Genomic DNA, 20,068 nt, shown 5'->3' with positions numbered 1-20,068 from the left:
GATCAGTTTCCTTAGGAGCGCAGGGAGTTTATAATAGAACCTACCTCAGAGCTTCTTTTGTGTGTGGACGTGATACACATAAGCCTTTTAGAATGTAAACATGTAAGAAGGTAATAAGTATTTTCTGCACTCATGGTACTTATACCTTATGTGCTTTGGATATCCATTAAAAAAATATTGTCAGAAAAAGAAGATAACGAATGTGAAGAATGAAGGGAATGGGTAAATGCACCCAAAGGATAATGCCTTGTAGATAACACATGATGAGTGCAACCTTGATAATATCTAATTAAACTAAACTAAACTATCCTTGTTTGAATATGTATTACATACTGACCCTTGCATTTTTTAGATGAGAAAACTAAGGCTTGATGTGACATAAGCACTTCCTCAGGTTGGTAGAAAATGTGTAGCAAGACTCTAAGCTAGCCTTTCACTAGAGCCCTCATTTAGCTGCCTCACCAGGTAATCACTTTCTGTAAACTTTACATGAACCACTGGGTAGGCCACATTAGCCAATTTTCTTTCCAAAGCTCAAGAGCAATTTTCTTGAACCAAAGAGGGAAAATGCAATTGCACTCCTGAAAGTATAGCATACTGGTTCATATATGCTACTCTGGCACTTGAACTTAAACATGTCATTTAGCTTCTTTGGATAAATTTTCTAAATAAAAACAATAACAACAACAAAACCTGAAAAAAGATAAACCTAGAGTAGATGATCTCAAATATTTCATAAAAATTTGTTGTATTGAAAGGTGTGTTAGCTCCATCAGTGGTATAGTACGAAAGTCTTATTTGAAATAAGATGGTTTTTTTAGTCAAGTATTCATTTGTACTGTGAAGGGACTTGAGAGCTCACTGGAAGGTACTTGAACTATTTTCTGTTTTTGTCATTGCTATACAACACTGTAATTGTATTTGCTTCCAATAATGCCAGTATACATTTATTATGTATATCAAAGTAGTGAATTTTTTATATTGCTAAATAGTCTAAGTGGATAATCAGAATAATGTATCTAATCCATTTTAAATATTATTTCTGCACATTTGATTTCTCAGTAAAATAATTTCATAAAGGAAAGCACTTAACTGTTTCTGTACAAAATTTAATATTCATGAAAAACAAACTATTTTCATGTGTTTTTATTATGGATGTTATTATTCTTATATATGTTATATATATCCATATACATATTATTCTTATATCTGCTTATGTAAAAACTAGTTTTATATTTTAATGTATTGAAAGCATTTCAAAAATAAAGGTCCTTCAGTGTATATATTTCAGAAATATAGCTGGAAACTAAAGTTTTGCCTGTACCAGAAACTCTCCTGAAAGAGATTCAACTAAAGAAAATCAAAGATCAGTAAGTCAGAAAACAAAGAATAGGTACAGCTTAGAAAAGTTGAGGGTAGGTTTTGGTGTCACATGGATCTCAGCTTAAAATCTGTTTCTTGCTCTTTTAGGCTGTTTGAGCCTCAACCTCCATCATTTTAGAATGTGACTACTATATCGGAATCAGGTTGAGTGATTCCCCAGAACCCGTTTCTCTCTTGCTTCTCTCCAATAATCCATGGTTTTCACTTGCAGAATCTGGTGGTGGCCCTATCTTCTTTCTAAGGATAGAAGATGGGCAGAGCCTTAACCAATTAGTACATCCCTTCTCCAATCCAAGTTTATGACCTCAGTTGCTCAACCCTGAGTGAAACTCAGCAGCCTGGCTTGATATATGGGAGCACAAAGCACTGCCCCTCTTGGTAGACATAGCAATCCCCATTACCACTGGAGGCATTTGTTGTTCCTTAAGCCACCCTGAAAATTCAGTAGATCAGGGCAGAGCTCAGAAAATTCCTGGGGGAAATTTAGAGCTTTGATGTCACTGAGATCCAAATCTGGTGAAGTCCCCCACTACTTCCAGGCTTTTCAATTATGTGTACCAGTACCCTTCCTTTATTTTTTCAGAACATTTGAGATGAATTTTCATGTATTTGTAATGTAAACCCTTGACTTAGCGTGAAAATAATCCCCGCAGTCTGTGGGTCATAAGGTTTAACAGTACAGGTTGACAATCCTTATTTTTATTCTCTGAGGAAAGGTGTGCTTTAGAATTCAAAATTTTTTCATTTTTAAACAGGAGATGTAGCGCATATACTATATAATAGCTAACACTGCCAGAGAAATGGGTGGCAGTAACCTGTAATCAAACTCAGCATTTCTGCAGCAAAATGTGGGAGCAATCACAATTACTGTTTTTTTAAAAAAAAAAAAAAAAAAAGACTACAAATAGCCTAGTGATTGTTCTTTGCAGACACTGCTAAAATGTGAATTTTGAAGAAAAATCTTGATGCATAGCTCTCTGGATTTTAGATTTGCAGCTAAGGACATGTGTTCTTCTCTCTTTCTCTCTCTCTCTCTTTCTCTCTTCCTCTCTCTCTCCTCTTTGTACACACACACACACACACACAGACACACACGTATGTAAATATATGTGAGTATAAATGTTATATCATATTATGGGTTCTTATCTGCTTTATAAAAAAGTCACGTTGTTCAGTTATTCGTGATATAGAATGCTTCCGTATGAATAAAATTTATAGTCAAATTACATCATCTTTATTCTCATCATCTACATTATTAAAAAGATGGATTATAGTTTACTCTGTCCTGTTTCTAAAATGTACTTAGACTAAACTAAGAGCAAAATTTGCTGGAATGTAAAAAATGTATTTTGGTCAGATATATTTTAATTGGACTTTTCACCATTTCCCTTCTTTGACACAAATCCTATTAAATATCATTCTGACATTCATTATGATAAGTAACCCAGCTCTTGGCAAACATATGCTATGTCAGCAATTTTGTTTCTGTTTCTGATGACTAATAAAAATGGTACAAGTGAGTCCTTGCTACAAAAATTTTCAGCAGAGGCAAAATAAGATTTTTACTCCTATAGTAGTTTTTTCCTCACTAAAATCATACGAACTATGCTAAAATAGATATAACACTCATGATGTAGTTAAGAAAACTGTGGGAACAAAGGAGTAAATATTGTATTCAGAATGTAATAGATAAATTTGAACTTCAGATTTTTCCTATTACCTATATTGATCATTTTTGGGTAATTTATTCTGTGTGTTATGGAATGATACCTTCTGACACAACTGAAGATAAACAATATTTTTTTTTAATTTCTGAAACTTTACTTCATTAGTTATTCCCAATAAACCTGTATTAGTCTCATTATCTTTCATATAAAAAGCTAGTAAATAAGGAAATAAGTGGCAATATACTTATTCTGAACGTATTTTCTTCTAAATATAAATTTACACAGTATTTGTAACCTAGAAGAAAAAAAATTTGTCCTAAAAGATTGTGGTTATCATTATTAATAAAATTATGTGGTAAATATATAGTTTTTTAAAAAAGTTTCAGAGGACTATTCTAACCTAGCTTGATTTTTGCCTTTGAAATAGAAATAATTTGCCCTTTGTATAGTCTTGCTCTTAATTCAAGAGTTTTATTAAGATCTCTCCTCAAATATTTAGTATTCTGACTGTATCTGTCAGGACATAATTAAAAACCACAAATCCCACTGTAGCTATTTTAAGCTAGACATAAATTCATTAAAATATCAAGAGAGTCCATCAAATATCCTACAGTGCTAGAGAACCAGACGAGCCATCTACACAGCCAAGAACAATGATCATGTTATGCCACTTGTCTGCCCTAATGAACAATCTACTTCAGCTGCTACTGAGCCCAAGAATGACAGCCACTAGTACAGCAGTGCTATTCTGACCTCGCGTGTTGCTACACCTGCATGCTGGCTGTTTCCCAACACGCTCATGAAAATGGATTCCCTTATAGTGTCTCATTCATGTTTCTCTCCTCCCAATCAACATCCCAGGGGATGTATGCAAACTGCGAAGCCCCTATCAAATACCTGAGCTTGGCTTCAAGGGAGTTGGGACTAGGTTGCTGGCTTTAACTTTACAGAGCAGACGTTCGTAAAATGGTTATTCCTAAAATTTAGAAAAATGTTTAAAATTCCTGGATGACCAAATAGCATGGGTTATTTTGGTCAAAATAATACAATTTGAAAATAATTTAAAATTTTTTAAAAACCTAAAAATCATAGTGTTACAATGCTGACGGTGGAAACAGCAGTGCTGGTAGTAGAAATATTAATTATAATATTGCCACATTGGTGGATAGCCATGCCATTTCTGATGACAGGGAAAGTGTATGCTGAATGCATATTGTTCTTGGGCTTCATTGCTATTACCTGAGGCATCAGTATCTTAATCTTGGGCAGTGGTAAATTTGTCTTAGACATCAGCGGTGTCTTAGACATCAGTTGCTTTGACAGTAATGAGGAGTGATGACATTGTTTTTGGTGGTCAATGGTAAAAGAGCCTCATGTTTTGCGAAGAGCAAAAGCAAAAGCTGTCCATAGCGAGGCCAGCATTGCCTCAGAAGACAATTACAAGTACTTTACATATTAAAGAGAGCTGTTTCTTGCTGAACCAATAGGACACCTCTGAAGAACTCCAGCAATATTTGGAAAGAAATTGTGGGGAAGTTAAAGTCTCCACCAAACAGCTAACGTTAAGATTCTATTTCAATCCCGAGCTACATGAGGTCTGACATTCACATTGATTTCAACGTTTTGGAGTGACTGCATTCTCATATTATGAGGAAAATCATTACCAATGAATCACAGAATCTAAATGTCCATGTAACTTGGAAATGTTTAGGTTGTCATATAATATATATATTGACTTTTAAATATTTGTAATAAAATTGAAATCTCCTATAGGAGGGAGACCAACTTAGAAAAGAGCTAGTGCCTCCCTGGTGGCACAGTGGTTAAGAATCCACCTGCCAATGCAGGGGACACGGGTTCGAGCCCTGGTCCAGGAAGATCCCACATACTGTGGAGCAACTAAGCCCGTGCACCACAACTACTGAGCCTGTGCTCTAGAGCTTGCGAGCCACAACTACTGAAGTCTGCGTGTCTAGAGCCTGTGCTCCACAGCAAGAGAAGCCACCGCAATGAGAAGCCTGAGCACCGCAACGAAGAGTAGCCCCTGCTCGCCACAACTAGAGAAAGCCTGCACACAGCAACGAAGACCCAACACAGCCAAAAATAAAATGAATGAAATAAATTTATAAAAATAAAAAATAAAAGAGCTAAATGCAAAAGATGTAAATGCAGAACTGCTCTGGAGGAAGCAGAGTTTCGGGGTGTGGAAAAGGACCCCACTCCCTCCACTCACCTCCACTTCCTAATCTCTCTCTCTTTACTTCTCACAAAAGTTTCTGGGATACTTCGCAAGACCATCTGTAATTTTTTTTTTTAATGACACAGTGGGTTACAACCGGAGCCTCAAAGATGTGAAATATGATCAGGTTGAGAGGAATTACATTTGTTCTACATGGATAGGACAGATTTAGGGATTCAAAGCTAATGAAAGTAAATTTAAACTTAATATAGGGAAGAACTTTATAACTTACAGAACTTTCTAATAATGAAATAGGTAACTTTATGAGATTAATTCCCTGATGACTGGAAATATTCCAAGACCAGATGATCACTAACGGTGTCCAAGGGGATTTAGATCTCAGGAGAGTGGCTGTCTTTAGGTTCCATCATCATATGGCGTGATTGTCTATATCATCTGCACAATGATCCTACATTAACTCCCTGAACAAACATCAGGTAGATTAGAAATATATTTAAAATTTTTTCCATATATCTTACATATTTTTAAATTCCAATGGTATAATAAACTCCACATTTTTTTTTTGTTTTTTTTAATTAATTAATTAATTTTTTAAAAAAATTTTGGCTGTGTTGGGTCTTCGTTTCTGTGCGAGGGCTTTCTCCAGTTGCGGCGAGCAGGGGCCACTCTTCATCGCGGTGCGCGGGCCTCTCACTATCGCGGCCTCTCTTGTTGCGGAGCACAGGCTCCAGACGCGCAGGCTCAGTAGTTGTGGCTCACGGGCCTAGTTGCTCCGCGGCATGTGGGATCTTCCCAGACCAGGGCTCGAACCCGTGTCCCCTGCATTGGCAGGCGGATTCTCAACCACTGCGCCACCAGGGAAGCCCTCCACATTGTTTTTTTTCTCTTTTTTCACTACATGAAGACCTTTATTTCTTTAATATTCAACACTTTTAAAAGTAATAATTCTTGTTTTCTAGATGCTTCTGAGAAAAGTAAACTATAGGTGGAAATAAAATGTAAGTGCATTTTCTCAGAAATACTGCACTGCATATGCCTGTTTTTCTTGTTTGAGAGACCTTCCAAAGGAAGGAGAAAAGAACATTTGTGAACAACATGAGATAAACTAAGAAGCACAACAGCATTAAAAGATAACATCAAGTTAACTGATAAACCAATTCAGGAAACACTATAATTCTGAAAGTAATAGATACAGAGTTGCCAGGTTACAAAAACACATCGTGTTTTTCTTGTTTTGGGAAGACTAGGATGCTTTTTCTTCTGGGATTATGCCACATAGCTTTTCTTTAGGAAAAATAAAAACTCTTGTTCCTTGTGTACACCATCTTGTACTACTAAAATACATCATTTTTCTGTGAGTTACTTTGAATAAAATATATTATTTATTTGTTGTAAGATATAAGAAGAAACATCATAGGATGGAAAATTTACCAGAGAAACATATAAGTATGATGGGCCCAACGTTTTACTTGTTGATATATAGCTTTCATTGATTTGTTACAACAATCTAGGATTTATCATTATCTTAAAAATTTCTTTCAAGGTATCTTCTTAACTGTGCTTTTAATTGAACTTTAATTCATTAAAAATAGAAATGATTACAGTTCATGTTTTGCTTTAAACTGATATTATTTTCTGTTTATAGCATGTATTCGTATAGAGTTGAGGGTATTACAAGAAGGGAGCTATGCTAAGAAACTAAGAAAATAGTGATTGAAACTTCTTTAAAGAATGAAAACTTAATACCTATGAGAATAGGACCACTGTTTTTAAATACTCCAAGATACTTCTGCCGGTGGGCTATTAAGTCATATTATACAGGAGGTATCATGGAACAGCATGATGGAGGGCAATTTTATAATAGTGGTTTTTCCAATAAAAGGAATTAAAATAATCCTCTAATACCCACAGAGACTGCTGCTCTTACACAGGAAATATGTCTTCTAGATGATACACAGATCAATAACCTGGGCTTAAAAGTAAATGGGAGGAAGAGAGAGAAGGGAGAAGACAGCCAATATGGACATAGTGTATTGGAGAGAAGCAAACTCTTCCATAGAACGGATTGATCATAATTTGACTCTTAAATCTGTGATGTGAGTATCTATAACCCAATCTTCAGAGCTCCTCAGTTGCTTAGGCACCTAAAGACCTGGGGTTTTCCTTGGGGAGCATATGGAGGAAGCAGCAGCCCCAGGCGTGAGCCAGAGGCTTGGAGCACTGCCTCAGCATGGGAGTCAACACCTCAGCCCTAGCATTACTCCTAGGGCTGGGTACTAGCAAGGGGTCAGAGGAAGCATGCCTGCAGTGGAAAGCTGCCCCTGATGGACCCAGGGGAGCATCTCCAACTCTCTTCTTGATGCCAAGGAGAAGGATATGAATAAGATTCTACTCAGCCTTGGCTGAGGTCAGACTGCCTATGGGCAAATGAAGGGAACTGGATTAGAGAATATAGAGGAAAGCTAAACCAGCTACTATAGGGGCTGCCAGGTGCCTAGAAGTGATCAATGGAATGAAGTTCCCCAAAGCCTTTTCTCCACAGGAAGCGCTTCCTGAGAAAGAATCTAGAAGTTAGATACCAATCACAGAGTGATGAGCTGAGACTTTCACGAACAGAAAAAAAAAAAAAAAAAAAAATGTTGCTCTACCATGCTAGAGGAAATATTGAACTATATTTTCTTTCTATAGATTCCACAGAAAATATTGTGAAATGGTTGTCATATGAAGAGTACCAATAGCATGCAGCAATAAAATGTAGAAAAAAGGAATTACTATAAAAATATAAAATTAAGTACAAAGTATTTGCATTCCAAAATTTTGATTTTTAAGTACCTGTCAACTTTTTAAAAATTGGTAATTTGTAGTGTTTTCATTTCTCATTCTAAATAAACATTCGTTTTATGCCTAATTTTGTATTGATTATTTCATATTCTTGAAATCGGTTTTCTAAAACTGCATGTCTGTTTTGAAATTTGGGTAAAAGTATTGACTCCAAAAATCCAATGTTTCATGACATGGCTGCTGGTAACACATGGGGAGGGTAATTTTTCACTGTGGCTGAACTTCCATTGCAGAACATATGGCAATAAATGCCTGTTATGACTCCCCTTCATCCAAACCACCCTCTTCTGTGGTCAGTGTGACAAGCTAAAATAACCCCACAGGTTTCCACAAACCCCTGTCTGAGAACCAAGCCAAAGAAACTAGATAATATTCACCAATACTTCATCCAGGGTAGCAATTATAGATAGATATTGAAACTCATTGGTTTTGTGTATCAGTGTGTATAGTGAATAGAGAATCAGTTATGACAGAATATGGCTTCAGAGGTTCTCCTCATATTTTTATGTCATAGCAAAGAGATTCTTTATATCATGGGTTGGCGAACTATGGTCTATGGAATCCAGCCCTGTGGCTTTTTTTGAAAGGCCTGCAAGCTGAGTATGGTTTTTATATTAAAAGATTGCATAAACAAACAAATAAAAAAGAATATGCAATAGACACTACTTAGAGCTTGCATAGACTAAATCATTTGCTCTCTGGCTCCTTACAGGAAGAGATTGCGTTCCCTGTTTTAGATTTTGCCTCAGTCATTAAAATCAGGTTAACTGCCCACTCTCACCATTTTCTCTTAACAAGGCTTATCCTTGTGGCTATCATAGTGGCCCAGCCTGGTTGTCCATATGGCTAGGATTTAAGTAAGGAAGATAGTGAGAAAAGTTTAGAGAGGAATAGGTGATTGGGAATAGGAAAGGAACTTAGGAAAAAAGTAGGGTTAAAATTTTTTTCTGTTATTTTATATATGAGTTGGTTACTGATTTGCTACAGATCAGTGAGTATTTCATAAGAACACATTCTTATCCTTGTTTCCTCAGTCTCATGAAAAGTCCTTTCTACGAGCAAATTCTCCCAATGTTGCCTTTTAATGGTGGCTCTTACTATTGATCTGGAGGTAATTTTTCTGAGGTTTATAATAAATTATTTCACAGGTTTTCACACTGTGTTCCATGGTGTCCTAGAGTTACACTGAGATATCTCAGGGACAGCCTTGTGAAGACACAGGGAGACCAAGAAGATGTGAGGTTAGGTCTTCATGCATATTTCATCCATATTCATACCACCCATATATCTCTTACCTCTGCTATAATAAAATTTTCATTTAAGTCAATAGCAAAAATACAAACAATCCGATTGAAAAATGGACAGAGAAAACAAATTGACATTTTTTTTTCCAAAGAAAATGTACAAATGGCCAACATGTACATGAAAAGATGTTCAACATCACTAATCAGCAGGGAAATGCAAATCAAAACCACAATGAGAGATCACTTCACACCTGTTAGAATGACTATTATCAAAAAGACAAGTGATGGTGAAGAAGTGGAGAGACAGGAACACTTGTGCACTGTTGGTAGAAATGCAAATTGGTCTAGCCACTAAGGAAAAGAGTATGGAGATTCCTCAAGAAATTAAAAGTAGGACTATCATATCATCCAGCAATCCCTCTTCTGGGTATGTGTCCAAAGGAAATGAAAATAGGAGCTTGAAGAGCTATCTGCACTACTCTGTTCATTGCAGCTTTATGCACAATAGCCAAGGTATGGAAACAACCTAAGTGGCCATGAACAGATGAATGGATAAACAAGATGTGATATATATACACAGTGGAATACTACTCACTCATGAGAAAGAAAGAAATCCCACCATTTGCAACAACATGGATGGAGCTTGAGGGCATTATGCTAAGTGATACAAGTCAGATAGAAAAAGACAAATACGGTGTGGTATCACTTATATCTTGAATCTTAAAAAAAAAGTCAAACTTACAGAAACAGAGAGTAGAAAAGTGGTTGCCAGGGGCTGGGGCTGGGGTAATAGGGAGAAATTGGTTACAGGGGACAAACTTTCAGCTATAAGATGAATGAGGTCTGAGGATTTAATGTTAAACCTCAAAACATGGTGACTATAGTGGATAACAATATTTTATATAATTGAAATATGCCAAGAGAGTAGATGTCCTCACCAAAAAAAAAAAAAGTAAATAAATATGTGGAGTATGTGGAGGTGATCGATGTGTTAATTAACTAGGTGGTGGGGATCTTTCACAAGGTATATGTACATCAAATAATCATGATGTACACTTTAAATATCTTAGAATTTTGTCACTTATACTTTAGTAAAGCTGAAAAAAGATTTAAGAGGAAACATGTCTCAATAAAAAAAAAAAAACAAATCTTAAAAGAGTTGCTAGTTTAGCCCAGTTATTTTCTCTTCAATGCCATGAACATTTTCTAAATAGACTGCAAAGCATTTTGCAGTTTCTTTCATTCTCTAAGACATTTTCTTCAATCCTTGTTAAAACTGATTTAGAACTGACACTAAAATAGAAACAATGAGGAAATATTAAATGTAGAAACTTCTCCCTTTTTTTTCTTCCTTCCTTCCTTCCTTCCTTCCTTCCTTCCTTCCTTCCTTCCTTCCTTCTTTCCTTCCTTCCTTCCATCCTTCCATCCTTCCTTCCTCTCTCTCTTTCTCTCTTTCTCTTTCTCTCTTATTTTTCTATTTTTTTCACAAGGGACTAATAGGTTAAAAAAAAACTCCCTCTAAAATATCCCTCGTATTCCACTTGTGTGATACTGCCTGGATAAAATTAGGGAAGTGTTCACTTAAGGTTAATATGTCAGCGGAAATTGCTTTTGTGTAATGGAGGAAAAGCTATTCTTACATTACAAAATGACTTTACGTCAGGTCATTATGATTAATACTTGCATGAAAATAAATTTTGCATTGCTGTGAGATCATGTTCTCCAGATAAATGCAATAGGACGTGGAAATGTAGGGGATCACAACTTAATTTGTGAGAGATTGCCCCATGCACAGAGAACAACCTTTAATTGCGGAGAAAATTTGGAGCACAGTAGTTTGGAGTCATCGAGGCTGGTGCAGAGCCAAAGCAGGTAAGCACTAGCTCACACCTTGCGTATTACCATCTTGGACGTGGAGGGGGAAAAACAAAAGGCTGTTTCAGAGAAACTTAGAAGATGGTGTGGTAAGGAGTACTTTTCTCTCGTCAGCCCAGCAATTTTATCATAGGATTGGGAGGGCACAGGTAACAATTACTCAGTACCACCTTCTAGTTTCATTCAGTTTGCTCAGTCCCACCTAAAGTGCACAAGAAAAGGAAAAATTATTCATGTGCCTAGACCTCATCCCCAGCCAACTTATTACTATAGATAATAAAGAGGTGTGCTGTAAAGAAAATATCGCAGGCTTTGGAAACAAATATCTCCCAGTTGTGGCTCTGCCATTTTATAGCTATCATATATAGGGTTATTAGGGAGGATATATACATAGGGGTTAAGAAATTGAGATCTCAAACAATAGTCCCTTTATTGAAATTCAGCTTTGCCACTTACTGCTGTTTAACTGTAGGCAGATTTCTTAACTTCAAGTCTTTGTCTATCTCTCTTTTTCTTTTCTCATTTCCCAAAGTGGGTGGTAATGACATATGTACTTACTTCACAGAGTTTTTACAAAGATTAAATTATATGAAGCACTTAGACAAATGTTTGGCACATAGTAGATAGATAGATAAATGCTATTACTATACATACTATCCTAAGTTTATGATTAAATGAGATATTACATAAAAGTCATCTATCATTTTATTAGGCATTTAAAAAATAATTAGTGCTTTCTTTTTTTAATTTTAGAAGCATGCTTTTTTTTATTTATTTATTTATTTATGGCTGTGTTGGGTCTTCGTTTCTGTGCGAGGGCTTTCTCTAGTTGCGGCAAGTGGGGGCCACTCTTCATCACGGTGCGCGGGCCTCTCATTATCGCGGCCTCTCTTGTTGTGGAGCACAGGCTCCAGACGCGCAGGCTCAGTAGTTGTGGCTCACGGGCCTAGTTGCTCCGCAGCATGCGGGATCCTCCCATACCAGGGCTCGAACCCGTGTCCCCTGCATTGGCAGGCAGACTCTCAACCACTGCGCCACCAGGGAAGCCCTAGTGCTTTCTTAATATTCTACAGGGTTCAATTACTAATCTCACAAAAGATTATTCAAAACACCATTGAACAAAAATGCTTGTAATGGGTTGTTGTGTTCTAGAAATGACAATTTTTTTTCACTCTAACTTTGCATACTCCATTTTTAACTCTGTTTATCCCAAGACTCTGAGGAACTTTAGCTAGGAGAGGGGACCATTTAATCTATTAGCAATATTTATCATGTACTGCCTGCCCTCTTGTCTAGAGCATGGTAAGGACTATATCAAATCCACAGATTTTTGGAAGCTTTTGGAATTGTTACAACGTGTTAAATGGACCATTATAAGCAAGGCAGGAAAGTGTTAGATATACACAGTAAATTGTTAGATTTACACAGAAGTAAAACCAAAAATCCATAGAATGTTAAGGCTATTACTAATTTAACCCTTATCTTTTGATAGAAAAACAGTTAAGTCATCCCACAGAAGTAGTTTTTTTTAATTCCTTTCCGTAACTCAAATTCTTTAGTGAGACGCTTTCCATGATCTCCCTTGGTGATTCATTGTCAAGAAATCTACAACTTTCATTTGTTTCAAAAAGATTTTCTTTTATTCACTTTGCTTTAGAGATTATAGCTATTCTACTACACTGCTCTAGCAAGAAACTGGTATTTGATGATTGAATCATACTCATTTTTAGCACTCTACGATTTTATCTTTCAAATCCTCCAAGTTTGTCAATTCCCTTCTTTTTTACAGATGTTGAGGGTGAGTGACTAAAGGTCTGGATACTGTCACAAATATGTTGAATAAGTGACTTAAAATTTACATGCCCTCTCACTAGTGTATATAGCATTTATATACTTTAAAGTTAAATTCTATATTTGTTAAGTTTGATTTGGTTGCAAACCATAGAAAACTACTTTGATTTGAGGCAAAAAGTGCAGTCTGTCCGAAGAATACCCACTTGCAGACAAGACAACAAAAACCATTAGAGAAGGCAGGACCTAAATACCATGCAGGATCACTATAGTAGAAAGAGGTAGGATAGCAAGAGTGTGATTAAGTTCAAGTTTAGCTCAATCCTGTTGTCTCTTCTGTCAAGCTTCAGATTTCATAGTGATAACTCTATTTGGACCCATTTGGGTTGGATGTTTCTAGCTCCAGATTAATCAGTGGAGGATATAGGCTCAGATTTAACTACTGGAAAGAACAATTACAAATCAGTAAATCAGGAAGAACTATAATATGTCTTTACCTCCTTTTTCTTTTTTTTTTTTAGACAGCTATATTGAGATATAATTTACATATCAAAAAATTCAACCACATTAGTATACAATTCAGTCATTTTCAGTAAATTTATAAAACGTGCAACCAGAACCACAATCTACTTTTAGAACATTTCCATCATCCTTAAAATTCCCCACCAGCCAGCTTACAGTCCAACCTTGCTTCCACTTCCAACCCCAGGCAACCACTGATCTCTTCCTACCTCTATAAATTTGCTTGCTAATTTTATATAAACAGATCATACAATAGTAGACTTTTGCATCTGGCTTCTTTCGCATAGCATGAGTGTTTTGAGGTATGTCAATGATGTATCAGTATTTGGTTCTTTGTTTGGCTGAGTAGTATTTTATTGTAGAGATGCATCACATTGTGTTCACCAGTTGATGTTTGTATCAGTTCCAGATTTTAGCCATTATGAATAATGTGATTATGAGCATTCACACACAAATCTTTTTGTGAACATAAACATTTATTTCTCGTGGATAATATTCATAGGAGTGAAATGCTGGATCATATGACGATTTTATACTTAACTATGAAGGAAACTACTATGGGGTATAATTTTGTTTCTTCCAAGGTGGGTTGTACCAATTTACAATTACATTCTCACCAACATTATGTGAAGATTTAAGTTTCTCTGATTTCTGGCCAACACTTAGCATTGTCTATCCTTTTTTGGTTTTGCTTTTTTTTAACATCTTTATTGGAGTATAATTGCTTTACAATGGTGAGTTAGTTTCTGCTTTATAACAAAGTGAATCAGCTATACATATGTATACATCCCCATATCTCCTCCCTCTTGTATCTCCCTCCCACCCTCCCTATCCCACCCCTCTAGGTGGACACAAAGCACAGAGCTGATCTCCGTGTGCTATGCAGCTGCTTCCCACTAGATATCTATTTTACATCTGGTAGTGTATATATGTCCATGCCACTCTCTCACTTTGTCCCAGCTTACCCTTCCCCCTCCCCATGTGCTCAAGTCCATTCTCTAGGTCTGTGTCTTTATTCCTGTCCTGCCCCTAGGTTCTTCAGAACCTTTCTTTTTTTTTTTTAGATTCCATATATATGTGTTAGCATACGGTATTGGTTTTTCTCTTTTCTGACTTACTTCACTCTGTATGACAAGACTCTAGGTTCATCCACCACGCTACAAATACTCAATTTCGTTTCTTTTTATGGCTGAGTAGTATTCCATTGTATATATGTGCCACATCTTCTTTATCCATTTATCTGTCGATGGACACTTAGGTTTATTCCATGTCCTGGCTATTGTAACCAGAGCTGCAATGAACATTGTAGTACATGACTCTTTTTGAATTATGGTTTTCTCAGGGTATATACCCAGTAGTAGGATTGCTGGGTGATATGGTAGTTCTATTTTTAGTTTTTTGAGGAACCTCCATACTGTTCTCCATAGTGGCTGTATCAATTTACATTCCCACCAACAGTGCAAGAGGATTCCCTTTTCTCCACACCCTCTCCAGCATTTATTGTTTGTAGATTTTTTGATGATGGCCATTCGGACTGGTGTGAGGTGATACCTCATTGCAGTTTTGATTTGCATTTTTCTAATGATTAGTGATATTGAGCACTCTTTCATGTGTTTGTTGGCAATCTGTATATCTTCTTTGGAGAAATGTCTGTTTAGGTCTTCTGCCCCATTTTTGGATTGGGTTTGTTTGTTTTTTTGATATTGAGCTGCATGAGCTGCATGTAGATTTTGGAGATTAATCCTTTGTCAGTTTGCTTCGTTTGAAAATATTTTCTCCCAATCTGAGGGTTGTCTTTTCATCTTGTTTATGGTTTCCTTTGCTGTGCAAAAGCTTTAAGTTTCATTAGGTCCCATTTGTTTATTTTTGTTTTTACTTCCATTTCTCTAGGAGTGGGTCAAAAGGACCTTGCTGTGATTTATGTCATAAGTGTTCTGCCTATGTTTTCCTCTAAGAGTTTTATAGTGTCTTGCTTTACATTTAGGTCTTTAATCCATTGTGAGTTTATTTTTGTGTATGGTTCTAGGGAGTATTCTAATTTCATTCTTTTACATGTAGCTGTCCAGTTTTCCCAGCACCACTTATTGAAGAGGCTGTCTTTTCTCCATTGTATATTCTTGGCTCCTTTATTAAAAATAAGGTGGTCATATGTGCATGGGTTTATCTCTGGGCTTTCTATCCTGTTCCATTGATCTATAATTCTGTTTTATGCCAGTGCCATACTGTCTTGATTACTGTAGCTTTGTAGTATAGTCTGAAGTCAGGGAGCCTGATTCCTCCAGCTCTGTTTTTCTTTCTCAAGATTGCTTGGCTGTTCGGGGTCTTTTGTGTTTCCATAAAAATTGTGAAATTTTTTGTTCTAGTTCTGTGAAAAATGCCATTGATAGTTTGATAGGGATTGCATTGAATCTGTAGATTGCTTTGGGTAGTATAGTCATTTTCACAATGTTCATTCTTCCAATCCAAGAACATGGTATATCTCTCCATCTGTTGGTATCATCTTTAATTTCTTTCATCAGTGTCTTATAGTTTTCTGCATACAGGTCTTTTGTCTCCTTAGGTAGGTTTATTCCTAGGTATTTTATTCTTTTGTTGCCAGTGGTAAATGGGAGTGTTTCCTTATTTCTCTTTCAGATTATTCATCATTAGTGTATAGGAATGCAAGAGATTTCTTGTGCATTCATTTTGTATCCTGCTACTTTACCAAATTCATTGATTAGCTCTAATAGTTTGCTGGTAGCATCTTTAGGATTTTCTATATATAGTTAGTATCATGTCATCTGCAAACAGTGACAGCTTTACTTATTCTTTTCTGATTTGGATTCCTTTTATTTCTTTTTCTTCTCTGATTGCTGTGGCTAAAACTTCCAAATCTATGTTGAATAATAGTGCTGAGAGTGAGCAACCTTGTCTTGTTCCTGATCTTAGTGGAAATGGTTTCAGTTTTTCACCATTGAGAAGGATGTTGGCTGTGGGTTTGTCATGTATGGCCTTTATTATGTTGAGGTAAGTTCCCTCTATGCCTACTTTCTGGAGAGTTTTTATCATAAATGGGTGTTGAATTTTGTTGAAAGCTTTTTCTGCATCTATTGAGATGATCATATGGGTTTCCTCCTTCAGTTTGTTAATATGGTTTATCACATGGATTGATTTGCGTACATTGAAGAATCCTTGCATTCCTGGGATGAACGCAACTTGATCATGGTGTATGATCCTTTTAATGTGCTGTTGGATTCTGTTTGCTAGTATTTTGTTGAGGATTTTTGCATCTATGTTCATCAGTGATATTGGTCTGTAATTTTCTTTTTTTGTGGCATCTTTGTCTGGTTTTGGTATCATGGTGATGGTAGCCTTGTAGAATGAGTTTGGGAATGTTCCTCCCTCTGCTATATTTTGGAAGAGTTTGAGAAGGATAGGTGTTAGCTCTTCTCTAAATGTTTGATAGAATTTGCCTGTGAAGCCATCTGGTCCTGGGCTTTTGTTTGTTGGAAGATTTTTAATCACAATCTCAATTTCAGTGCTTGTGATTGGTCTGTTTATATTTTCTATTTCTTCCTGGTGCAGTCTTGGAAGGTTGTGCTTTTCTAAGAATTTGTCCATTTCTTCCAGGTTGTGCATTTTATTGGCATAGAGTTGCTTGTAGTAATCTCTCATGATCGTTTGTATTTCTGCAGTGTCCATTGTTACTTCTCCTTTTTCATTTCTAATTCTACTGATTTGAGTCTTCTCCTTTTTTTATTGATGAGTCTGGTTAATGCTTTATCAGTTTTGTTTATCTTCTCAAAGAACCAGCTTTTAGTTTTATTGATCTTTGCTATTGTTTCCTTCATTTCTTTTTCATTTATTTCTGATCTGATCTTTATTTCTTTCCTTCTGCTAACTTTGGGGGTTTTTTGTTCTTCTTTCTCTAACTGCTTTAGGTGTAAGGTTAGGTTGTTTATTTGAGATGTTCCTTGTTTCTTGAGGTAAGATTTTATTGCTATAAACTTCCCTCTTAGCACTGCTTTTGCTTCATCCCATAGGTTTTGGGTCATCATGTTTTCATTGTCATTTGTTTCTAGGTATTTTTTGATTTCCTCTTTGATTTCTTAAGTGATCTCTTGGTTATTAAATAGTGTATTGTTTAGCCTCCATGTGTTTGTATTTTTTACAGATTTTTTCCTGTAATTGATATCTAGTTTCATAGTGTTGTGGTCGGAAAAGATACTTGATACCATTTCAGTTTTCTTAAATTTACTGAGGATTGATTTGTGACCCAAGATATGATCTATCCTGTAGAATGTTCCTTGAGCACTTGAGAAGAAACTGTAATCTGCTGTTTTTGGATGGAATGTCCTATAAATATCGATTAAGTCTATCTTGTTTAATGTATCATTTAAAGATTGTTTCCTTATTTATTTTCATTTTGGATGATCTGTCTATTGGTGAAAGTGGGGTGTTAAAAGTCCTCTGCTATGATTGTGTTACTGTCGATTTCCCCTTTTATGGCTGTTAGCATTTGCCTTATGTATTGAGATGCTCCTATGTTGGGTGCATAAATATTTACAATTGTTATATCTTCTTCTTGGATTGATCCGTTGATCATTATGTAGTGTCCTTCTTTGTCTCTTGTAATAGTCTTTATTTTAAAGTCTCTTTTGTCTGCTATGAGAATTGCTACTCCAGCTTTCTTGATTGCCATTTGCATGAATATCTTTTTCATCCCCTCACTTTCAGTCTGTATGTGTCCCTAGGTCTGAAGTGTGTCTCTTGTAGACAGCATAATGTATGGGGCCCTTGTTTTTGTATCCATTCAGCCAGTCTCTGTCTTTTGGTTGAGCATTTATCCATTTACATTTAAGGTAGTTATCGATACGTATGTTCCTATTACCATTTTCTGAATTGTTTTGGGTTTGTTATTTTAGGTCTTTTCCTTCTCTTGTGTTTCCTGCCTAGAGAAGTTCCTTTAGAATTTGTTGTAGAGCTGGTTTGGTGGTGCTGAATTCTCTTAGCTTTTGCTTATCTGTAAAGGTTTTAATTTCTTTGTCGAATCTGAATGATATCCTTGCTGGGTAGAGTAATCTTGGTTGTAGGTTTTTCCCCTTCATCACTTTAAATATGTCCTGCCACTCCCTTCTGGCTTGCAGAGTTTCTGCTGAAAGATCAGCTGTAAACCTTATGGGGATTACCTTGTATGTTAATTGCTGGTTTTCCGTTGCTGCTTTTAATATTTTTCTTTGTATTTAATTTTTGATAGTTTGATTAATATGTGTCTTGGCATGTTTCTCCTTGGATTTATCCTGTATGGGACTGTCTGCCCTTCCTGGACTTGATTGACTATTTCCTTTCCCATGTTAGGGAAGTTTTCAACTATAATCTCTTCAAATATTTTCTCAGTCCCTTTTTTTTTTTCTCTTCTTCTGCGACCCCTATAATTCAAATGTTGGTGCATTTAATGTTGTCCCAGAGGTCTCTGAGCTTGTCCTCAATTCTTTTCATTCTTTTTTCTTTATTCTGCCCTGTGGTATTTTATTCCACTCTTTTATCTTCCAGGTCCCTTATCTGTTCTTCTGCCTCAGTTATTCTGGTATTGATTCCTTCTAGATAATTTTTAATTTCGTTTATTGTGTTGTTCATCATTGTTTGTTTGCTCTTTTTTCTTCTAGTTCCTTCTTAAACGTTTCTTGTATTTTCTCCATTCTATTTCCAACATTTTGGATCATCTTTACTATCATTTCTCTGAATTCTTTTTCAGGGAGACTGCCCATTTCCTCTTCATTTTTTTGGTCTGGTGGGTTTTTACCTTGCTCCTTCATCTGCTTTGTATTTCTCTGTCTTCTCATTTTGCTTAACTTACTGTGTTTGGGGTCTCTGTTTCGCAGGCTGCAGGTTCGTAGTTCCCGTTGTTTTTGGTGTCTGCCCCCAGTGGCTAAGGTTGGTTCAGTGGGTTGTGTAGGCTTCCTGTGGAGGGGATTGCTGCCTGTGTTCTGGTGGATAAGCCTAGATCTTGTCTTTCTGGTGGGCAGGACCATGTCCAGTGGTGTTTTTTGGGGTGTCTGTGAACTTATTATGATTTTAGGCAGTCTGTCTGCTAATGGGTGGGTTTGTGTTCCTGTCTTGCTAGTTGTTGGCATAGGGCGTCCAGCACTGTAGCTTGCTGGCTGTTGAGTGGAGCTGGGTCTTAGTGTTGAGATGGAGATCTCTGGGAGAGCTTCTGCTGTTTGATATTATGTGGGGCCAGCAGGTCTCTGGTGGACCAATATCCTGAACTCAGCTCTCCCACCTCAGAGGCTCAGGCCTGACACCCAGCCAGAGCACCAAGACCCTGTCAGCCTCATGGCTCAGAAGAAAAGGGAGGAAAGAAAGAAAGAAAGAAAGAAAGAAAGAAAGAAAGAAAGAAAGAAAGAAAGAAAGAAAGAAAGAAAGAAAGAAAGAAAGAAAGAAAGAAAGAAAGAAAGAAAGAAAGAAAAAATAAAAACAATAAAATAAAGTTATTAAAATAGAAAAGAATTATTTAAAAAAATGTAATTAAAAAAGAAAAGGAAGAAGAAAGCAACAAAACCAAA

This window comes from Balaenoptera musculus, chromosome 9 (assembly GCF_009873245.2).
Source record: "Balaenoptera musculus isolate JJ_BM4_2016_0621 chromosome 9, mBalMus1.pri.v3, whole genome shotgun sequence".
NCBI classification, from domain to species: Eukaryota; Metazoa; Chordata; class Mammalia; order Artiodactyla; family Balaenopteridae; genus Balaenoptera; species Balaenoptera musculus.
This window is presented reverse-complemented; position numbering follows the sequence as displayed.